General features: G+C 44.8%; 1 long non-coding RNA gene across 2 annotated transcripts in view; it reads right to left on the bottom strand.

Annotated features, from left to right (window-relative positions):
• The window catches only part of LOC122729842, a 74,305-nt gene extending 58,752 nt beyond the window's left edge, over positions 1 to 15,553 (bottom strand). For both annotated transcript variants that reach the window (XR_006353360.1, XR_006353361.1), the window contains exon 1: positions 15,115 to 15,553. This is a non-coding gene — a long non-coding RNA (uncharacterized LOC122729842). The remainder of the gene's footprint in view (positions 1 to 15,114) is intronic.
• Positions 15,554 to 16,588: the final 1,035 nt, after the last annotated feature.

Here is a 16,588-nt window from a genome sequence, read left to right as displayed (position 1 = left end):
AAGCAAGAGGGTTTGCCCCCCTCAGAGAGGCCAGCCAATGAATTGTTATAGGTGGTGCAATGGAACCAGGCCTGGAGTCGGGAAGACTCATCTTCCGGAGTTCAACTCTGGCCTCATACACTTCCTAGCTGTGTGACACTAGGCAAGTCACTCAACCCTGTTTGCCTCATCTGTAAAATGAACTGGAAAAGGAAATGGCAAACCACTCCAGTATCTTTGCCAAGAAAACCCCAACTGGGGTCTCAAAGAGTTGAACATGACTGAACACCACCACCACCACCACCACCACCAAAATTGGGCTCTGAAGTTCATTTAAAAAAAAAAAAAGGCTGGGAACTCCTGTCCAGGCTATGAGGAAGAGAAAGGAACTTGGCAAGATTCTGGATGCCATCAAAATGACCCTCTGCCACCATCTCTCACAAGGCAGTTACACCAGAATTTCATTTTACTGGAGTTTGTTTGTTTGTTTGTTTTTTGGAGGCAATCAGGGTAGAGTGACTTGTCCAGGGTCACATTCAGTGTCTGAGGTCAAGTCTGAACTCGGGTCCTACTGACTTCAGGGCTAATGCTCTATCCACTGAGCCACCTACTTACCCCTTACTGTGTTTTTTTTTTTGAAAATGACAAGGGAGTTTATTTTAAAACTCAGATAGCCTCTGCTGAGGCAGCCTTGGGAGTCTAGGAGAACTGCTGGGCTGGTTGGTTATAGGCCTCAAGCAGGGCCTTGAGCAGGCATTGCGAGCTCAGGAGCAGAAATGAGATCTTCAGACCATAAAGTCCCTCTGGCTTACTTCAGGTCTGCCTTTTCATCCATCAGGAGCCTGCTGGGGCTTGCTCTATGCTCTAATACTGTTTCTTCCCTGGATGGGGGCAGACCTGCCCTTCTTCCTGGATACTAACATAATACCTTCTCTTAACTGGGGAGACTCTTTGCCCCTTCCCAACTGACTCTGGACAGGCTCCAGCCTCCTTTTCTAGCTCTCTGTCCTCAGGATGAGAGCCACAGCTCGTGGAAAACCAAAGGGTACACTATTCTTCCCTGCTGGGACATGCTGAGTTACGGTATTCACAACCAAGGTCTTATCCAGATATAATAAAGAGAGCATTAAGACTGTTAGCAGATGAGAGAGGAGGGAAGGAATGGGAGAATACAAAGTCATTCTGTGTTCAATCGCTTCACATGACTGACTGCCTTCCCTAAGGCACTATATATACTTTTAGTGAGAAAAGATTTCTTTTATGCTATGAACCAATGAAGGCATAAGTAACTTCAATCTTACTCACAAGATTATCAAGAATACAAATTTTGCTTTCCAGAAAATTAAAATGTGCTCATTGAGGTTGGTCCTGAAGACGACAGGAGAGAATGCACCTTATTCCTTTCTTTGCAGAGGTGGAGGGCCACAGGTGTGGCACACTGCTTATACTGTCAGCCTCCGGTGATTTGTTCACGAGTTTTACTGAACCACGTTGCCCTCTTCTTTATCCTCTGTTATGATGGATGGCTTTCTGGTTAGGGAAGTAGGAAGGGAATGTTGAAACAAATGATAATAAAAATTGTTTAAAAGGAAATAATAATACTGCTGCCCATTTTAAACTGATAGCCATGTCCACAAAAGAAAAAAAACACTTTCCTCTACACTTATCAGAAAGACCCAGACTTCTGAACTGCAAAGTGTTATGAGAAGAGAAAGCTTCAGTTTTGCCAGTATTTTTTGAACTAAGTTTGGGGTAATGAATGTTTTCTCAGTTATAAATGATTTGTGGCATTCTGGGTTGGGGAACACTACTGTGCTTCGGTGGGTGCCAAGCAGTAGTAGGACTGAATGCTGTTGCCCACTTCGGGCAGCTTCAGGCCCTGGGAACCTGAATGTCTTGTGCCATTGCTCTGCAGCAGCTTTCCTGTTCCATCAGGAGATCAGAAGTTCCTGGGTGCCCCCTCTACTGTGCAGTACGAAGGTCACTGGATTGGGAGTCAGGAGACTGGAGTTGGGTTACCATTGCTAAAGATTAGAAAGAATATTTCTTCTACCGGGTTTCTGTGAGGATCAAAGGAAAATGAATAGATACATAGAAAAAAGGTAGGCTGCTAATGTCGTTGTTCCTATTGCCAGAAGGTTAATCAAGGTGCACAGGAGTCATCTAAGAACTTGGAAAAGTTAGTGTGACAACATTCCCCTCCCCACCCCTATGACAGTGGGAGACTTTCTGCATCTAATGTTTCCTGCCAGCTAACACATACTAGCTGAGTGACTGTGGGTAAGTCACCTAAATTTTCAGTGGTTCAGGATTCTACCACAGGGATTAAATCATAAGCCCAAAGGGAGGAAAATAGATATTCCAATGTCACAAGGCCAAATTCTAACTACAATGGCACTGGTGAAATTTTTGCTGTCTAGTTAGATGTTATGTTGGGCAGCTAGGTAGCACAGTGGATAGAGCACTGGGCCTGGAGTCAAGAAGACCCGAGTTCAAATCTGGCCTCAGACACTTACTAGCTGTATGACCCTGGGCAAGTCACTTAACTTCTGTTTGCCTTAATTCACTGGAGAAGGAAATAGGAAGCCACTCCAGGTATCTTTGCTAAGAAAACCCCAGGGTCATAATGGTCCAGAGAGTCATGAAGTATTCGACCCAACAGCAACATCTGTAAAATAGTACTTGTATTGCCTAATTCTTGGGGTTGTTGTGAGAAAAACAAAGTCCTGCAGCAATGTGAGTTATTATTTTTATTCTTATTTTCAGGATTTCTAAGGGAGAACTAAAGAGACTCATCTAATAAAATGGGAAGGACCTTTCTAACTCTAGTAATATATTAATCTATAATGACAAAGGAATTGAGCTCTAGGGTGCTTTTTGGTGGGGGAGTGGGTATGTGGGGGGAATGATGTATATTTGCTTTTAAGGGTAGATTACTATTAGGATCTTACCTTCACAAGTCTCGTGAAAAGGGAAATTGTGGCATATTCTGATTTCTACTGAAAATATACTTGCTGTTACACACAAAAAAGGCAAGTTAGAAGGGCAGCTAGGTGGCACAGTGGACAGAGCACCGGCCCTGGATTCAGGAGGACCTAAGTTCAAATCTGGCCTCAGACCCTTGACACTTACTAGCTGTATGACTCTGGGCAAGTCACTTAACCCCAATTGCCTCACCAAAAAAAAAAAAAAAAAAGGCAAGTTAGAAAGGTACCAAATCATTTCTAACTAGATTTCAGAGCCATTAAGAACAACAGCTATTCCATTGTTAATTCTATAAACACATAATTTCAATTTTGTAAAGAAAAAGATTATCCAAAATAAATTGACATTTCAGTTATTTTTAAAAAATCATTGGCAAAATAAATTTTAAACTATTTCTCCCCAAAGTCCAGAATTTCTAAATGTCCAAACTGGCCAGTTTCAAGACTGGCATTGTCAATTTTGAATATCACGCCAGTATTTTTGTTTTGTTTTGTTTTGTTTTGTTTTAGTGAGGCAATTGGGGTTAAGTGACTTGTCCAGGGTCACACAGCTTGTGTTAAGTGTCTGAGGCCAGATTTGAACTCAGGTACTCCTGACTCCACTATCCACTGTGCCACCTAGCCACACTATTTTTATTTTAAATAGTCTCCTATGAAATCAACCTTGATATGGGATTATTGGAGTTTAATGATGGGCCAGACTGAGAATACTGGCACTTAATGCAATGATTATGACAGTCAGAAAGTTGTAATGGATAGAAAGACACCTTTGAAGGCAGGAAAAGATTATGAATTAGAGTCCTGCTTTTAACAGATGCTGACTGTGTGACCCTGGGCAAGTCTCTTAGGCTCTAAGTGCTCTAGAATAAATTGCAAAGAGGGGCAGCTAGGTGACGCAGTAGATAAAGCACCAGCCCTGGTAGGACCTGAGTTCCAAATCTGGCCTCAGACACTTACTAGCTGTGTGACCCTGGGCAAGTCACTTAACCCTCATTGCCCTGCAAAAAAAAAAAAAATAAAATTGTAAAGAAAGAACAAGATTGCTCTGAGAGTGGAATTTCTTCACCTTAGTCTAGCACAGTGCCTGGCACACAGTAAGTGCTTAATAAATATTTATTGACTAATTGACTTCACCAAGGAGTTCCCTATACCAATTAAATCACAGGTCTTCTGTCTATCCTGTTCCCAACATAATGATCCAATAGAGAAAGATGAAAATCAAACATAATTGGTTTAGGACAAAGGCAGCAGAATATGAACACAGCTAAAGAAAAAAAGGGGGGAGCACTTCTCCCTAGGAAGTAGTGGCAGAAAGGGGGAGGTGAAAAGGAATTGAAGAATGGAACAGCTAGGATTGACAGACAAAGAAATGCACTGGAAGTCCTGGGAAATTGTTGGCACAAGGATCAGCTGGATGTAAGAGTTGAAATGGGGGTCTTAACTAGCCAGAGAAAGGATTAGGGAAGTGACTGGAAGAATAGCAGAAAAGAAAAAGATGTGCCTTAAGTAAAGGAACTAGGTGGTTAGGAAAGGCAAAGATAAGATCTGGAGAAGAGTATCAGAGACCAACACTCTAAACTGAAGACTCCCAATAGCCAGATGGATCCAAGCCAATTTAGTGCTCAAACAGCAACAAAAGGAACCTAGACTGAGAAAGCAAAGCCCTCTCCTTTGGAAGGCGGGGTGGGGTGATGCTGGCTGGGGAACTACACAAGAAAAAGTCTGGGCCAAAGAAGAGTCTACCAACTGCTGCCAACAGAGCTGAATTGTTAGTACTCTTTCCTCTGCAGGCAACAGTGCTTGGTTCCTAATCTCTTAGGTTCAATGGCACTGAAGGGCCAACATGCTCCCCACCAGAGAGGGAATGCCTGGCTCACTTCCCAACAACCCCACTGGGAAAGTGACAAAATGTGTTAGCTTTCCACCTGACTATCAGACGTGAACAGAATCTTTGTAGTACACCAAGCTGTGAAATAATTGCAAGCACTCGTCTACAAAAACGTTTTGATTACCTCCTGAAAGGGCTTGGAAGTTTGAAGAGACATTATTACATACCCAGAAACCTACTTATATTTACTCTACAAATTACCTTCCATATGCCAAGCACTATGTTAAGTTCTATACCTGTGTATAGGGGAGAAAAGAAAGAAGAAACTTCCATCTTTACCCTAGAGAGAGATAAGACAAGGCACCTATAAACAGTGAGAACAATTCTCAAAAATGTAAGTAAGTAAGTAGTAAAGGGCCACTGTGACAACTCTGAATAGGGTGAGTATTTTACCTACTTCACAGACAGGACTATTGTGAGGATTAAATGAAAATTAGTGCAAAGGGGTTGGAAAACCTTAAAATGCCGTGTGTGTGTGTGTGTGTGTGTGTGTGTGTGTGTGTGTGTGTGTGTGTGTGATATCTACCATCACTACTGCTGCCATCACAGCCTTGGGAAAGGAGTTATTAACCTGTAGGTACTAATATAAAATGATTCTTCTAGACAACAGAACTGGGTGATATGGACAGTGGGGTTGGGTCAGGGAAGGTGGTGGAAGAAAAAATAAACCGCTAATCTACCAATTGTATAGATCAATGCACAAGGTCATAGATTTAGAGCTACAAGGGGCCTTAGAGAACGATCTGGTTGGTTCTAATCCTATCTTCATTTGAAAGATAAAGAAACTATGATTAAGTGATACTTTGGGTCTGGGGCTGGAAAGACAAAAACAAAAGTGCCCGTGCCCTCAGCAAGCTTAATTTTATTTGTCAAGACAATTTCTAAGTTGTAGATACAAAGTAAGGGGAGAATGGTGAGCAACTGAGGGGAGGGGTGGGGAGGAGGCTGGGGAAACAACCAAAAAGGCCTCCTATAGAAGGTGGCATTTGATCTGTGCTTTGAAGGAAACCAGGAGGGTTTTGAAGAAGCAGAGGTAACAAGGCAGTACATTCTAGATATCAGGGACAACTTGTACAAAGATGGAACGTGGAGTGAGGAAAAGCAAGAAAGCCAGTTTGACTGGACCTGAGAGTGAAAAGGAGTAATGCATCACACAAGTGGAAAGGTAAGTTACAAAGGTAAGTTAACTTGGCAAGTTGCAAAGGACTTTTTTATATGCCAAACTGATAGATGATTTAACTCTTATTCTAGAGGTAAGAAGGGATTAACTGAGCTCAGAAGGAACGTGGTCAAACCTCTGCTATGGGACTACCACTTGGACAGGTGTGTAGAGGAGACACTAGAGGCAGAGGAATCAATTAGGAGTCTATTGCAATAGTTCAGATGAAAAATGGTGAGGGCCTGAACTCGGGTGGTTGCTTGTTGTTGTTTGTCCTTCATTCTTGGAGAGGACCACTCAGGAGGTGATGTCATGACTTGCAGTGAATTGGATTTAAGTGAGGGAGGACTGTGCAAGGTCACCAGCCTCACTCTCCTCCAGAGCCATCTGAGTGCAATGGTAAAATATACATTAGGAAATGGCCCCGGATGTTTGAAACAATTGGGGTTAAAGGACTTGCCCAGGGCCACACGACTAGTAATGTCAAGTGTGAGTTTAGATTTGAACTCAGTTCCTCCTGACTCCAGGGCCAGGGCCTAAGGGTGGTTGCTATGTAAGAGATGCTATAGAATTAGAATGAACAAAACTTGGCAACTGATTAGATGCATGTAGCGAGGGAGACTGAAGAGGGGGTATTGTGACTGTGAAGATGCCAGGCAGGGTGACTGAAAGGGTTTTGGTGCCTTCACCAGAAACAGGAAAGCTTGAGAAGCATGAGGTTAATTGGGGAAAAATATGATTCTACTGTCCAAATAACTGACCATTAGCACCACTAATAAATAATCACAGGATCATAGATTTAGGACCTAAGGATTCTAAGCGATTGGAGTGAGGAAGGAGGTTAGAAGGGTATCCAAACAATCATTTTGAAGCATTATGTGTAACAGATTAGAGCAGCGAGACTACAAAATCCATTTGTCTAGAAACTATAGAGTAGATTTACTTGTGAAATACGATGGTACTTATTTGATAGTAAATGTAATGCAAAGGACATCAATGTGACATAATAAAAAGCCCACCAAGGTGGATTTCAGAGAAACCTGGAAACACATGAACTGATGCTGAGTCAAGTGAGCAGAACCAGGAGAACATTGTACACAGTAACAGTAGCATTGTGTGATAATCAACCAGGATAGACTTAGCTCTTCTCTGCAATACAACAATCCAAGACAATTCCAAAAGACTCATGATGAAAAATGCTCTCCATATCTAGAAAATTGTGGAATCAATCTGAATGCATATTGAAGCATACTATTTTCACTTTTTTGTGTGTTTTGGTTTTTCTTTCACGTGTTTTTTCTCTTTTGTTCTGATTTTTCTTTCATAACATGACATTGTATTAATAGGTTTTTAACATTATTGCACTGTATAACCTCTATTAGATTGCTTACTATCAGGGGGAGGGAGGGAAAAAAATTTAAATTAGAAATCTTATAAAAACAAATGCTGAAAACTATCTCTACATGTAACTGGAAAATAATAAAATACTTTTATGGAAAAGATTGCTTACTATCTTGGGGAGGGGGAAGGGGAGGAAGAAAAATTTGGAACTCAGAACTCTTACAAAAATGAATGTTGAAAACTATCTTTATATGTAACTGGAAAAAATAAAATACTGTTAAGTAAAAAAAAAAAACCTCACTTGATTTAAAGTCAAAAGATCTGGGTTTGAATTTCAGCTTTGCCATTGGCTAATTCTGTAACCACAAGCAAGTCAGTTCCTACATATGAACCACAGGTTCCTTCTCTGCAAAAGAGAGAATAATACACACACTAAGGATTTTATAAGGAGAATCCTAAAGAACCGAGAGTTATTCTACATGCTGGAGTTTAATATACATACAGCTCCGTGGTTTCCTTTTTAAGCAACCCAGAGTGATCACAGGTTATAGCTAGAAACACCCAGACAAACGAGAGCCTGCTCACAATGACTTAGAACTGGACAGAAGTTCCCAATTTCACCTTGCTTCACTGATTGCACAGAAGCAGCCAGGGTCACTGCAGTTGCTGTGGAGCAGCTGGCAGGCTCCTTCATGGAGAGGTTGTGGAACAGCTGGGGAATGTGGGATGCTTCTGAACAAGATGCTGGGCAACCCCAAATAAGGCTAAGCCTTGATCCGCTGCACAATGGAGGCGACGGCAAGGGCAAGTCTGGCACATGTATTCCAGCTGCCCCTTTCTTCACAGTCACAGAGCGCAACAAGTGGATACAAATGGCCGGGTCCTCATTCACAAAAACCCTTGTGGTTTTGCTCCTAACCCTTCACAAGTAATGACGGGCTTCAAACAGCTCAGTTCCTAGTTAGACTATAAGTTACATGTTACAAACAAAAACATGGCAAGCCAATTACAAGTACCTTTTATAATGATGGTGTTAACTCTTGTTGATCCTCAAAAAGCACTGATTTTGGACTCAAAACATCTGGTTTCAAATCACACACCTTTGACCTTTGCTACCTGTGTGACCTTTGACAAGACATTTAACTTCCAGGACTGAAGTTCCTAGTCTGCAAAAATGAGAGTGTTGTACTAACTTAGATGGCTTTAAAAAATGTAATAAACATTTTTATTTATAGTTTTGAGTTCCAATTTTTATCCCTCTTTCCCTCCTTCCCCTCTCCCCTCCCTAAGGGGGCAAGCAAGCAGATATGGGTGATACATGTATGATTATGTTAAACATTACTGTATTTGTCATTTTGTACAAGAAAACTTGAATAAAAGAAAAAATGAAAGAAAGTGAAAAATAGCATGTTTCTTTCTGATCCATCAATATCAGTTCTTTCTTTGGAAGTGGATAGTATGTTTCATCATTAGTCCTTTGAGATTGTCTTGGATCATTGTATTGTTAATAGTCAAGTCATTCACAGTTCTTCAAACGACGTTCTCCTGGTTCTACTCACTTCACTACACAAACTCCATGGCTTTGAGGTCTATTCCACATCTGAATCTATAAAGCTCTAAATCTATATCTAAATCCCAGTAAGACAAGACAAGCATTAGTCTGGTCATTTTACAGATGAGGAAACTGACTTGAGATAAAAGTGAGGCTTGTTCAGTTTGTGCCCAACTCTTTGTGACCCCATCTGGGGTTTTCTTGGCTAAGATACTGCAGTGGTTTGCCCTTTCTTTCTCCAGCTAATCGTACAGATGAAAAAACTAAGGCAAACAGAGTTAAGCAACTTGCCCAGGGTCACACACCTAGTAAGTATCAGAGGCCACATTTGAACTCAGGTCTTCCTGACTCCAGGTCCAGTGCTCTATCCACTGTACCACCTAGCTGAACTATAGGAGAAGTGAAGAAGATAGAACTAAAATAAAGTATGACTTCTGGCCTTGTGAGTTATCTGCCACAGTGAAAGTTCTCTCGATTTCCTGGACATAAAGTTAGCTATGAGATTTCTGACATAAAATTCCTATGCAAAAAAATTTCCCCCACTTTTCTCTCCTTTCATTGGTATAGCAAGCTCCCAGCTTGCAAACTCCCTGCACCAATGCAGACTGACAACTGTTCAACAGCTAGTGTCAAGTGTCTGAGGCCACATTTGAACTCAGGTCCTCCTGAATCCAGGGTTGGTGCTTTACCCACTGTGCCACCTAGCTGCCCCTCAGCAACTTATAATGTCAAAGAATAACCTGGGGGCACTAAGAAGTAAATATAATATGACCAGCATGTGTCAGAGACTTCACTAGAACCCAAGTCTTTCTGCCCAGTAGCCAATTCTTAAGGAACACGGCAAATGAAGCCTTTCTATCTGCCCAGCAGCTGAATCCTCTTAGACATTCGGTAGCCCTCTGTTACAATGTGTCCTGAGAGCGGCAGGGCCCTCGTTTTTTAATTGGTATCCCCAGTACTTTGTACATTAATCAATCAGTAAACTCTTTATTAAGCACCTATTACATGCCAGAAACAGTGCTAAGCATTAGGGATACAAAAAAGAGAAAAGACAGTCCCTGCCCTCAAGGAGCCCATAATCTAACAGGGGAGACAACATGCAAATATGTACAAAGCAAGCTACATGCAGGATAAATAGGAAATAATTAACAGAAGAAAAGCATTGGACTTAAGTGGAGTTAGGGAAGGATCCCTGGAGAAGGTAGAATTTTAGTTGGTTTTTAAAGGAAGCCAGAGAGGTCTGTAGGCACAGCAGAGGAGGAAGAGCATTCCAGGCATGAGAGGCAGCCAGTTCCTACTAGCTAAACCTACAGCCTCAATTTGTCTAATTTTCTTTCTTTCTTTTTTGTTTGTTTTGTTTTTTTAGCGAGGCAATTGGGGTTAAGTGACTTACCCAGGGTCACACAGCTAGTAAGTGTTAAGTGTCTGAGGCCAGATTTGAACTCAGGTACTCCTGAATCCAGGGCCAGTGCTCTATCCACTGCACCATCTAGCTGCCCCTTAATTTTCTTTCTAAAACAATTCTCCAGCCCAAGGCCCATCACACATTGGGTAAGCAGCTCCCCTTTCACCTCTGAAATTTGGTCATTCGTTCTAATGCTCTTAGAATTAGAGAAGTAGCCTTCCCTCCTCTAATACACCAGAAGTTATGAAAGAAAATTGCATTTTCCCCTCAGGTTCTTCCCTTCCCCAATTTTCTTCTATTTGTGAAACTGAAGAACTTTCACTGATGAGCTCACTCGATAAAAGGGTAAAACTGGTTTCCTTCAACTTGTAATGCCCTTGTTGCACTGTGTGTGTGTGTGTGTGTGTGTGAGAGAGAGAGAGAAAGAGAGAGAGAGAGAGAGAGAGAGAGAGAGAGAGAGAGAGAGAGAGAGAGAGAGAGAGAGAGAGAGAGATCTTCCTGGAGTTGGTTTAACAGGTCACAGACCCCATACCTGTGTACACACTCCTTTCTACCTACCACTTAACTCACCTTGAAACAACCGATCCACAATACAAAACATTGTGCAACAGCAAAACGGTCCTTTGGGCCAATGTTCTACCAAAAGGGAAGAGGAAAAAGGGATGGGGAATGTTTACCCCATAACAGATCGATAAAAAAAATTACTAAATTGAAATAAAAGGATAGAATGAGGGAGCATACCCATGATTTCTGAGCTCCTTGTTAAATATTCTAATTATTCAGTTAATGCTTCAATTCCTTGCAAGTTAGAAGTAACAAGATACACTTAACGCAGTGTCTGTATATGTCTGTGTGTCTCTGTGTGTGTGTGTATCCATATATATGTAAACTCAAAGTGATGATAAATAAAGACTAACTATTAAGTGTCTTTGCTGGTATGTCTCTGGAGCCCAGGAAGAAAAGGAAAATAAATTAAAGTAGGGCAGAAAGGAAGGGAAGAAGGAAAGTTCATCTATTTAATAGTAGCTAGACACCCCCACCACTCCCTATTCTAACTGGTTCAGCACTAAGGACATTTTGAGTCACCAATTAGAATAAGTATCATTCCAGAATTTGAAAAAAAAATTTCTTCAAAAAAGCTTATTATTGGGCAAGGGGGGGCAGGTACTACATTATACAGCCCAATCTTAATGTATAGTTACATTAACATATGAATTATGCCCCAAGGCAATTGAGGGGGATTCAGCTGTAAAGTCAGTAGGTTGAGTGACATTCCTAAGGCAGAGTTCACTGAGGAGGGGAATTGACTCATCACATAAGTTAAAATGATAGAAAATACAACTAGATTGGACTTAGCTATATTTTTTATACACTGATGCAATGCAAGCCGTAGGGGCTGGCTACTTGTCTAGGTTTGCCCTCCACTTGAATGCCCAGATTCCAGGATGGCTTGCTATATTTTATACAAACCCCATAGGGTGTGATTGTGTCCTCAACCTCAACCAATGCTAATATAGTTGCCGTGTTCTTTTTTTTATCCGATGACTTTCATTCCTTCCAAACCGATTAAGGATTTTTCACCTATTTTAATGCCTTTGATTGGAGATTGATTCATTCGGTCTTACCAGATTGATGTAGTTATTTTAAGTTGTGACATGTAATTAATAATTCAATAGACCCTTACACTAACAAAATGAACACTTTAAAAGAAGGTATGGATTCTAAAGAGTTTACCATTACAGCTACCGTATGAAGTAAGCAAGTGCTATTTTGAATTCCATTGCATAGTTCCATCAAGAAATTGGTTCCAAGAAGTGCCAAGAATGAGTTCTCATTCAGTCCTTCTCTTGAATGCTTAATAAACGCCAGCTTAATTAAGTCACGAGCACTAACAATGGCCAGGGGGTATTGGGAAAGGAAGTCCATCAAAACCTGTGGCATATGGACAGTCAGTCGGTCTCCACAAGTGGCTGTATCGGGTTACTTGTACATAGATGACTAGAGTCTTAGGACAGCAACACGTGATTCCATTAGAAAATGTCAACAAGGCACTTGCCAAATCTTCAACTCCCCAAAACTCTGAAGTAAATATTTGTAATTTCTCCCTCCCCCCCATCCCCACCAACACACACTAGAAAATGATCGCCCTCATTTTGTGAGGTAGACGGGGGGGTGGGGGGGTGGCCGCGAAGAGGAGAGCTCATTCATTTCTTTCATTGATCACAAAAGTTGCTTATCAGATCCTCTCCCATTCCCCCTGGCTCTTCCCTTCACCAAAATCTGTCACTTCATGCACGAAATCAGAGAGGTGTCGCCCCAGCACTTCCAAAACGGGCTATTATAACCCCGAGGAAGAAAACAAGCTACCCAGTGCCGGTTCAAAACCTTCAACACCCTCTCGAGAACTTTCAGCTGCATGAACCGGCAGACGTCGCAGATGCTGTTCTTCCTACCCCAGAAGCTTTTAAGCAGGGTACGTGACCCAGATTTCGACCCAATCTCAACCTACAGGCTGCTGTCATGGCCTCAGCAGCCTCATCTTAATGCAATTACCGACTTTTATCTGTCTGCTGCCTATGCTAACATGTCCTCCCCGTCCTCGATAGACAGCCAGACCAGTAACTTGAAGTGTTTATTTGAGAAAAGTATCGGAAGCCTAAGGCTTGTCGAGAGTGGAGTAAAGAGGAAGGGGGAGGACTGAGAAAGGAAGGGAAGTGCTTTTTTTCCCCTCTCCTTTCTTAAAGATAGGCTATAGTTACGTAAAAATGTGATGGGTACATACGGAACTGATCTAGGGGACAGGGCAGGGCGGGACTCCCAGTCCCGTACTCTGGGCTTTCCTTCCCACTTCAGTACCACTGAGCTGTCAAAAGCAAACCGCCCGAGAGCTGGGATGGCCCCGGAAAGAGCTCGGAATTCAAGGCAGTTGCCCGTAACGTCAAAGAAGGAAATGGGTGGTTTCCCCAAGTCCACACGCAGATAAGCGCCGCCTCCTATCCCGAGACCCCTTTTCCTGCTCCCCAGCCTTCAGCTACAAAGCTTCCCCAAAATCCAAGAAGGGAAATCTTGAGCCATCGTGCTGTGCATCAACAGCTCAGGAGATGAGCTCCTTGCAAACGTTGCCGGGGGAAGGGCAGAGGAGGGTGGAGGATGAGGGAGAAAAGGTGTAGGTGTGTGCTAGGGCGTGCGATTGTTATTCATTTGGGACTCCCAGCTACATAAGTTACCTCCGAATGATAACAATGTCAGGCACTTCTCTCCACCTCAAACAGGCAAACCTCCACCTCTAAGTATTCCCCAATTCCCTTCTCCTCCTGCTCTAACTGCAAGACCTTGAGCCATAAAATTGTCCTAGGAATATGGGTGGCCCCGCACCCACTGAGGCATCTTTAGGCGTTCTGAAACCAGTTCACTTCCTGCGTGACTCAGACAATACAAGAAACAACACTGAAAAGTAGCCCCTCACCTTCCTAAATTCCCTCTCATTTCCAATGTCTCTGATCCCAGAAAACTGGTCCTTCCCAGAGTCAGTCGGCTCCCTGATCTCTTTCCAAGATCCCGGAGGGCACATTAGGCTGCCCATTTCTCCAGGCCGTCTGTAAGTTTCATGCCTTACCTGTCGACTAGCAGAGAAGTCCCACACTCGGCCCCGCTCTCCTCTCCTTCCCTCCCCACTCTCCTACCCTCTGCAACAAGCATGAACTGGCGCCCTCTGCTGAGTCACCCGAAAGAGTGCGCCGAGGGGTGGGAGGGGAGTTGGGGAGGAGGAGAGGAATAGGAGTGCGTGTAAAGGGGGCGAGTGGGCAGTAACAGATCCAGCAGCATAAGTTAGTGTGCAGTGACCCACGTTACCTCTTTCCTCACAACACAGCACCTAGCAAATGCCCGCCTCTAGCTTAAAGGAGGCAGGCTCCACCCAGCCCTTCTCAACTAGAAAGAAAGGACAGTCACTCAACAGTCATCGCCCGGGGCCAGCGGCCAAAGCCCCCCAGACCGCGACCGCCCAGCAAAGCAACCCCCCACCCCCACCCCAGGGCGCTGACACACAGGGAGCTGAGCCAGCAGAAGAGATTCCGCCGCGCGGGGAGGGCGAAAGAGCCCACACCCTGGCCCCAGGCGGCGTCCTAAGGAAACTGCCGGGAACCCGACGGATGCAAGTCCTATTTTAAAACTCCGGCAGGAGATTTTTTTCCTGTCCTTGAAAATTGAGTACTGTCCTGTATTCCCAGCAGCTAGAGAGACCAAGAGGGGAGAAAAGGGAGGTGGGGGGGGGAGGGCTTTCAGGGAAGCCCGACTTATTAACTCCCCTGGGTCCTAAGGCGAGTAGTCAGGGTGCAACTTCAAGCCCAGAGCTCCGGTGCCCCCTAAACTAAGGGGCTAAGGAGGCAGGTTTCGCCCCCAGGGACAGGGGTTGGTGCCAAAGGGACTGAGCAAAGAAATAAGAGTTGGAAGCAACGCTCTCTCCAGGGTTCACCAGGCTCTCTCTCACCTGTGCAAACATCCACAGCATAAGCGGGCGGACCCCAATGGAGGTCCTTGATTAAAACAACCCTTTCTGGTGGAGTGGAGGGCGGGGGGGACGTGGGGGTGGGGGAACAGGGTTGGAGCCGAATAAAAGTTATCCAATTAGTCTATGTGCAAACCTCCCAATAGCAGCTGGCTGAGGAGTAACCTCAGAGATGAGATGATCCCTCCTGGGAGAAACAGCTCGCGCACATGCATAAATACATACACACGCACGCCTGCACAAGCTCACACACACACACGCACACCCCTATAACACACAAACACGCCTCCCGATCTTACCTTGATAATCAGTTGTGCCTCCCCCAGAAAGCCCGACTGGCCAGCAGCGCTCACACACCTGCCTGGACTCTCTCCTCCAGAGACCAAAGTTAGCGGTGGAGGAAAAACTTCCCGGGTGCAAGCCCCAGCACTGGCTCCCAAGGAGGAGCGCCAAGTCTTAACGCTCCGGTCTCCCTATTTCTTCACCCTCGGGGCCGCGACAAGCAGCAACCCGGGTGAAGCTGGATCCCTCGGAAAGGGGGAGGGAGAGGGACAGAGGGTCTTGGCCCCGTATGCCCCGGCGGCACCACCACCAGCAGCAGCCCGGCACAAGTTGTGAGGCTCTTCCCCCGGCCCCCGGGCGCGTCCTTTCCCCAGCTTCTGCAAGCCTCCAGCCTGGAGCAGGGAGTGGAGTGTATTAATTATATAGCGACCTCAGCCGCGACCTCCCCTCCGTGTTGTGTCCCCCGCTCCCGACTGCCCCCTCCCCTATCTCGGTCTGCTGTCAGTCCGCAGGCGCCGGGCTCTCTGAATGGCCAGGACCGCGTGCCAAGGAAACCCGGCAGGCTCGAGCCCACCCCCTGGGCGCGCGCCCGGCCCTCCTCCTCTTCCCTACTCCGCCCCTACTTGGGCCGGCTCCCTTAGGCCCCGCGCGCACACGCTCCTGACTCTCGGGCAGCAGCTCAGCGCGCGGGCACACCCCCCTGACCACACTCGGCTTCGCCCGGAGCTTCCGGGGGACTGGAACCGAGCTTGCCTTAAAGGGCCCGCGCAGCCAGTTGAGCCGCGGCTCGGCTCCGCCCCCGGTTGCCCTGGGCTGGAGATAAAAGCTGCGGATGCGACTCGGAGCTCGAGTCAAATTCTAGAAGGGCTTAATCACGTGCTATGTTCCTTGTTTGGGGGATGGTTAGTGTCACCTCCACTTTGGTTCCTTCTCTACCCCTACCTCCAGTCTCCCAATGCTACTCTCTACTCATTCTTCCTTTGTATCTCCCTAGAGAAAGATACAAAGGTGTATTTCAAGCCTGGTGTCTACAAAAGAGCCTTAACCTGCAATCTGGCTTGGCCTACCTTCCCTTTGTCAATCAGCTCCTCATTTACGGAGCATCCACAGTGACTAGGCGCTCTCTCTCTCTCTCTCTCACACACACACACACACACACACACACACACACACACACACACAAGTAGAGTGACAAAGAGGGAGGGAAATATGAACTATCCCTGCCCTCGAGAAGCTTAAAATATACAAGGTGCACACACGGGTTCAACTGCCAAATATTATTTGTTAATTGCAAAATAAACACATCTTCGGATCCCCTGCCAGGCCTGGGTGACTTGGGCAGTATTTTACACCTTTGGAGAAGGGGTTGGGGGGGGGGGACGGGGAATAGCTGGCAAAAGTAGTTGTCTAGTTGTCTGCACTTAGCACTTAACCTGTACAGACCAGAGGTATGTAAATAATTAACTCCCACTGCTTGGAAGAGGTGATTGT

Source organism: Dromiciops gliroides, chromosome 5 (assembly GCF_019393635.1).
Source record: "Dromiciops gliroides isolate mDroGli1 chromosome 5, mDroGli1.pri, whole genome shotgun sequence".
NCBI classification, from domain to species: Eukaryota; Metazoa; Chordata; class Mammalia; order Microbiotheria; family Microbiotheriidae; genus Dromiciops; species Dromiciops gliroides.
This window is presented reverse-complemented; position numbering and strand designations above follow the sequence as displayed.